Here is a 7933-nt window from a genome sequence, read left to right on the forward strand (position 1 = left end):
TTCCCTCCCAGCTTTATAATACGCCTTCGCGTGAGTAAGATAACATAGTTCCAGGGCTGCTGGAGCGTTTACCAAAAATAGGCCGCTTCGGTTTCCAGCGTTCCCAGCGATCCCAGCTGCAACCCCTTTTATTCCTTTTACTATACCTCCTTACATATTCTTTCTCCCATCTCTTTCCAAGCTCTTTTAGCAAATTTTTTTCGCAGTAGAATTACGAGGTTTTACCTCCTGTTACACCTTTGTAACCTTTTCACTCTGTGTTTCTTTCAGCGTTCAGTGACCTCATAGGTCCAGCGATTGGCCTTCTGCCTAAATTGTATATGTATTGTATTCAAATAGGCCGCCAGCTGATGCGTGTAGTGTCAAATTTTATCGCTATCTTCAACGACATCTTGGCTGTATGATTACCTTTAGGAATATTGTCTCTTAAATATTTGCATAATAAATTAGGTTGAAATGGTCTCGTATCTGTATTAAAAACCAGACTACAATTTCTTCAATACATGATTAGGTAATTAGTCCATGATGACTCCGTCATATCGGAAAGAAATGATTGAGTTTTTAAATGTCAGCTTTTGTTTATCAGCATTTCCTGTTGAATTGTTTATTGAAATAACCTTCCATTGATTTGTGAAACATATAAATTCACAATTTATTAATTATGAATATTTCCGTAAATAAACAGGAAAACATTAAATCTCGTCACTTCACTGGACATGCACAAATCTCCAATGCTGGACAGTCAATCAAAATTAAAACGATATCCAGACTACAAATTGAGCAACTCAGACACGGAAGCGATATTTTTGCCTCTGTGTCGAAACGGAGACCTGGAATCTTCTTTTTAGACTTTTTATGGTGGAAAGCGAGGCAGGAAACTTCATAATGGCCCATTGCGTCAGGAGAATTCCGCCACACGCTGGCTCAAAGTGGCGTCACACTAGCTGTTGCTATCGGGTTTTCGGTTACGCAGCCAAGTTTAGGATAACGTAAATAAGCAGTAAAGAGGACATTCAGAATTTAAATAGAGAGATGTGTCTGTTCTTACATTCGATTTCAAGTATTATTATTGACGTTTAGTTGAAGAAATGATTGACGTTTAGTTGAAGAAATTATTGACGTTTAGTTGACGAAATTATTGACGTTTAGTTGAAGAAAGCAATAACGTCTTGCGTGGTAACACGTCTTCAGCCAACTTTCTTTCGCTAATGACAGGGATATAAAGAAACTTTGACCATCTTGCACTATACGTGTCCCCAATAATTGCTGTTCCATTTTCGAAGTCTTCTATTGTTTCTGCATTCTTGTCAGCGAAATTTCATTCCAAATTTGCGAAGATTCCTCGCTTATGGTACCCTTCGTCCAAGCATCCTGTCCAATTAACTTGTATTTAAAGAAAAGCAAGAGGAAAATATGAATATTAAATCATAACTTTAACTTGCAATTAGAACTCTTCTTAGTCTTCCTGCATAGTGGCAGGTTAGATACCTCGTAAATCCTGCTTTTCATGCATAGCTCTAGAACTGTGCTCGACGCGAATCTTGACTTGTTTGCACACCGACAAAATGCAACCAAATCTTGTCTATCATTTCTAGGGAGCTAACCGTGACAAATGTGCTTTGAGCAGCAATATACCTTTATTTTCATAGTGTTATCATATACGATTTTGATTGGTGTTCTTGGGTTTGTCTCTTATTATTCTCATATTCAGCTTAATCATAGGCATTCAATGTTTTGGCTATCCATAAATACATTCATACATACATACATACATATGCTTATATGTGCACATGGCCTATTTAATATTCTCATCATACAACAATTCGAATTATCAACTTAGATAACGGAGGAGGTTTCGTAGAGCAATATGGAGGAACTTATCAATATATAACTTGACATGTTTTTTATAAGACATTTTCATATTTTTCTTTTCTACTAGAATACACCTTCTCAACTGAGAGAGAGAGAGAGAGAGAGAGAGAGAGAGAGAGAGAGAGAGAGAGATAAGTAAGCTGTCAGTATTCTTTTCAACTTACCAGAAAGCTATATAGTGATGCTGTAGACGGGATGTGAGCTTCAATGCAAATGAATAAATAAAACAAAAAAAAAGGTAAGCAGCTTTTCCCACTGTACTAGCTAGATAGAAAGAAGAAATTTACCGATTTACTCATATGTTTTCCTTTGTGTTTTACAGTCCTAACGCTATCCAATTTTTCAGAGAGAGAGAGAGGGAGAGAGAGGAGAGAGACGAGGCAGAGAGAGAGAGAGAGAGAGAGAGAGAGAGAGGGGGGGGGGGATCACTTTCATTTATAACAAATGTAGAGTAATAATCAGATAATCAGAGAGGGAGAGAGAATTCACTTTCAATTACTTTTAATGTTGGTTGATAACCAGAGAGAGAGAGAGAGAGAGAGAGAGAGAGAGAGAGAGAGAGAGAGAGAGAGAGAGAGAGAATTCGCTTTCAATAACATTTAATGTAGGTTCATATTCAGATAATCAGAGCAGCAGAGAGAGAGAGAGAGAGAGAGAGAGAGAGAATTCACTTTCAGTAACATTAAATGTAGGTTGATATTCAGATAATCAGAGAGGGAGAGAGAGAAGATCACTCTCATTTATGTTAAGTGTAGGTTTCTAATCAAATAATCTGTCTATCATCTTTGTGAGAGATCCATCAATTCCTCTAATTCGAATTTACTTATTACATTCATAATAATAATAATAATAATAATAATAATAATAATAATAATAATAATAATAATAACAGAAGACTTCCTTACGTTGCGCAACTAAGCGCGGAACCCTTCATCTTTAATATTTTTGTTTTTTCATTCGATCACCTTTGTATCATCGACGAGTTCCACTCGTTGTATCTGTTGTCTTGTATCAATGCTACGCAGTTCAGTCCCTTTTACTTTGTACATTGTTTGTTTAATGTTGTTCCTTTTAATGTCTTCGAACATAGTCGCTACGTTTAGAAAAATTCGATTCAATACATTATATATTTATTGGCAACCAACATACATTGCGATGGTACGTTACGACATACGTGATAGTTTGCTTGATACACACACACACACACTACACGTACAGATATATACATATATATATCTATTATATATATATATATTATATATATATTATATATATATATATATATATATATATATATCCTCACACCGTGATTTATATACTATCATTAAGCTACAAATGTCGTTTAATAACGAATTCGCGCGAATTCGATATAAAATGACATATATTCTGCTTTGTTTCGTTTCACATTTAATGATTATTATGATTCAAGTATTTACTTTTCAGTGGCATCTCTGTACAGAAGAAATCGTATGATCTGTATACATAGAATCACTTCTCACTTATCAATTGCGCATCACTATAAAGAACAATGATTGTTCCAGGAGAAAAATTTAATTTAATTATTTTGTAACAACAGTAATTTCACTTAGGAAAAAGTAGTTTTTTGCCACAAAAAGTACGGAGTTAGTAAATCGTGAGTTAATTAAATAACGTTTTTTTTTAACTAGGGCCCTTTTATTTAGATGTTTTGCATCACTTAATTAAGAGTCAGATCCTGTAGCCTGGATAATCACTGGTTCTCAATCACGTTACGTGTTTCAAATGATGGTTCCCACGTTAGTTTTACCCTGTTGTATAACCGGCCTCTCTTTCTTTTCTTTAATTAAAGTATGGGCAAAAGTTTCCTTAGTGTTGATAGGTTAGGTTTTTTTATTTTTCCCTCTACTTTCTAAGATCTGGGTCCTCCATCTTAGTTTGCTGGAAAATCCTATTACCTACATTACCCTTAATTATGGCTTTAATTGAATTTCCTGTTATTTTGTGCTTATCTTATCCATAACCCCGTATCACTTCATATTTCGTAGATTTGTACCTCCAGGTTAGTTATATTGGAGTAAATTCTGCTCATGCAAACCAGTTTAATGGAAATAGGCTCTGGGTGTTTCACTTTGATGTCTGAGAACCTTTATACCAATTTATTTGTTTCGATGATATGTAGGTTTTACAGAACTTAGTATACGCTATAGGCATCGTGGATAATGTCAAGTGATCGTAAACAATGGCTGTCGATGTTCCGCTGGCTATAGAAGATTCACATCAACCGTGCATTTGATGTCTAGGCCAGTCCCTTGCGACGCTCCTGATAGGATGTTGATAAGCCAATCACGGGGCTGGAAACTCTCAGTCTCCCTCGAGAGTTCACATAAGCAGGATGTATGTTTCACCTCTCCTGAGGGATACTTTTAACAGACGTATCCCTCAGGAGAGGTGGAACATAGATCCTACCCATGTGAACTCTCGAGGGAGAGGCTGAGAGTTTCCAGCCTTGTGACTGGCTTATCAACAACCAATCAGGAGCGTCGTAAGGGACTGGCTAGACATCAAATGCGCGGTTGATGTGAATCTACTATAGTATCCTGGATCCCTTTGGTTTTAGTCTTTCTCCAGCTATTTTAATTGATAGATTTTGAGAAATTGCACTGAAAGTGTAACAGTTATTCGTTCGGTTATAATACCTTCAATCCATGAGCAAGTGAACGCTGACAACTTTGTCTGCTCATCAGCTAGGTTAACTAAGCATTTAAATGGTTATCCTGGTGTAATTGGACTTTGTTGCTTGAAGCTAAGGTAGTATGTGCGTGTGTATGCGTTCCTAACAGAGAGAGAGAGAGAGAGAGAGAGAGAGAGAGAGAGAACAACGATAAACGTCACTGACCACTGGTTCGTCTAAATATATCGCAGTTTATAACTGAAAACTGGAGAGGGCATCGCCCGGGTTATCTTCTCCAGACCTGGGTGAAACCATATGTAGGATATTCATTCTCTCTCTCTCTCTCTCTCTCTCTCTCTCTCTCTCTCTCTCTCTCTCTCTGTCCTTGTAGATCATTCTACCGATCACTTCGTCAAACAAATGATCCAGACCATAATTAAACACTGTATTCATTTAATCGTCCCTGTTAGGATCGCCAGGCCTTTGGCCTTTTCCCTTTATCTGTCAGTCTAAATTTTTCCGTCTACATTCAATGACATTCCTTTTCTATTGCTTAGCAAGGACGGGGAAATATTTTGACCCCCGCAGACTCTCTTGTCAACTATTTTAAGTATATTTTTTGTTTTCCGTTTCAGAGTTAAAATCCTGGAATTCTATTTATGTATTTTTCCTTCTTTTCCCCGCGTGTCAACGCCCTTCCTTAGTTTATATATTTTTCCTTTTTTTCTCTCTCGCCGCGTTTCAACGCCCTTCCTTGTCTGTTTCTCTATTCACAGTGTCTTCCTGAATCTTTGGTCTTACTGGGCGCCTGGTCCTATTATTCATTTTTCCCTATTTCCAAATTAAAATCCTGGAAATCTATTTATATCTTTTTCCTTTTTTTTCTCTCTCTCTCTCCGCGTGTCAACGCCCTTCCTTGTCTATTTCTTTCTTCACAGTGTCTTCCCTGGGTCTCACTTGGCACCTGGTCCTATCATTCATTTTTTTCCTATTTCAAAATTTACATCCTAGAACCCTATTCATAATTTTCTTCCTTCTGTGGCAGCCCTAAAACGTTCCTTATCCCATTTCCTTCTTCCCAGTGTCTTTCCCTGATCCGTTCTTCCCTGGGGTCTCCATGCGCCCCTGGCCTCCTCATTATTCCACCCTCATGAAATCCAATTTTTTGTAAAATATACTTTGCCTCCACGTCCCTCCCTCCCTGTCCCTCCCTCCCTCCCTTTTTTTTAATAAAAACTTCTCGACCTGCGCCAGCCATCCCTCGTACCATTGACTTTCTTTCACCTGAGATAAATCAGGAAAGACGCCGCGGATATGAGATTACACGACATCGTCTGTCTCTCTCTCTCTCTCTCTCCTCCCTCTCTCCCTTGCTCACCTGATGGCCATCATCCGAGGATATTGGCACCATAGGGGTTTCAGGGAAGTTCCAATTTTTCATTCGCGGAAAAAGGGGATCGGGGGGAGATAGATATAGCATCCAGTGTTCCGAAATATTAAGGTTTGTGGTGGGGGACTATATATCTCTCCCGTTTGCTTTCTTTTCTTTTTCCGGTACTGATTGATGGAAGGGATAGGAAACGCGAGATTAGAGCGAATTAGAGGATTGTTCGAACATTGTTTTAGATTTTGGTTGGTTAGGGCCTTCTTTTTCTTATAGTTTTGAAGAGAGGGCCGACTCTTTCCATGAAATTTTTTTTCTTTTTTTACGGTGTAGTACTGTGCAGTGTACACCTTACATTCAGATACATATACAACCATAACATTATTCAAATGATTTGAATTATAAGGTATAATTATACACATATTAAATATACATACATATATATATGGGTGAATATACATACTATATATATATATATTAGCTATATATATATCTGTATAGTAGTATATATATATATATGAATATAAATAAATATTATATATAAAATAATAGCAAAGTTTCAACTTTTCAAATTTTTTCTAAATTTTAGTGGGCTTCTTACAATATACATATGCTCATATAAAGTTACATCACACACACACTACACACACACACAAACACACAACACACACACACACACACATATATCTATATATATATATATATATATATATATATTAGGATATAGAATAATATAAATATCATATATATAAGATATATATATATATATATATATGTATATATATATCATATATAATATATTTATATTCTTATATATATATATATTAATATATTCTATATATATATATATATATATATATATATATAATATATTATATATATTTATATATTTATATATATTTATATATATAGATATATAATAAATTTAATATTGGTATATATTTATTTCTATATTATAAATCTTTCCTTTATTTATCTATATTTAATTTATATAATTATATAAAATTATTAAAATGTTGGGTTGGAAATTAAAATGCTGTTGTTGTTCTAATTATATATATAATCTATATAAAGATACAGAATATATTATATATAGTATATATATATAAGATCTATATAAATGATATATAATATATATATATATTCTATATATAGAAATATATATACTATTATAAATATATATTATATATATATCTAATTAGATATATTATATATATCATATATATATATAGATATATACAATATATATATATATATAGTATATATATTATAGTATATATATATATATATATATTATATCTATCTATATATATATATACTGTAATAATATTTTATATATAAGATTATATAGATATATATCTATAGATATATTATATAAGATATATTATAATCTTATTTATATATATATATATCTAATATAATATAAAGGGATTTATGACGTCCAAACTTTCCGTAATCCAGTTTTTAATATATATATCTATATATATATATGATATCTATATATATATATATATATATATATATCATATATATATACACAACAGCATTTTAATTTCCAACCCACATGCATCAGTCAAGGCTTATGAAAACCCCTCCTACTCCAGCGCGCGAAAAAAGACACCATAGCAGCTGCAATTCTCCAGCATTAATTTTCGGAAGCAATACCATTTTTGTGGCCAGCGGTTTCGAAACCCGGGAGAGAAACCCTGAAAGAGCAGGCATCAGGAAGGCGAAATCCAATTTAGCGGTGGGAGGCCCCCAAAGACTTGTATTGAATTTGACTGGAGCGGCACGTTTGAGGTTTCAATTAACTGGAAGACCAGAAATCTCTGATAGAGAGGGAGCCAGCCAGGAGGCCGCCCGCTTTCGGCCAGGCCGGTTGACGGGGACAGGAATCATAATATGATGTCATGAATTGCTGGTTGCAGGAGGAGAACAACCAGCTGTCGGAAACACGAAAGGGAAACAAAAATAAGAGAAAGCTGTTTCAGGAGTGTCCATTAGTTTCACAGTCTCTTGTCTCCCTT

This window comes from Macrobrachium nipponense, chromosome 40 (genome assembly GCF_015104395.2).
Source record: "Macrobrachium nipponense isolate FS-2020 chromosome 40, ASM1510439v2, whole genome shotgun sequence".
NCBI classification, from domain to species: Eukaryota; Metazoa; Arthropoda; class Malacostraca; order Decapoda; family Palaemonidae; genus Macrobrachium; species Macrobrachium nipponense.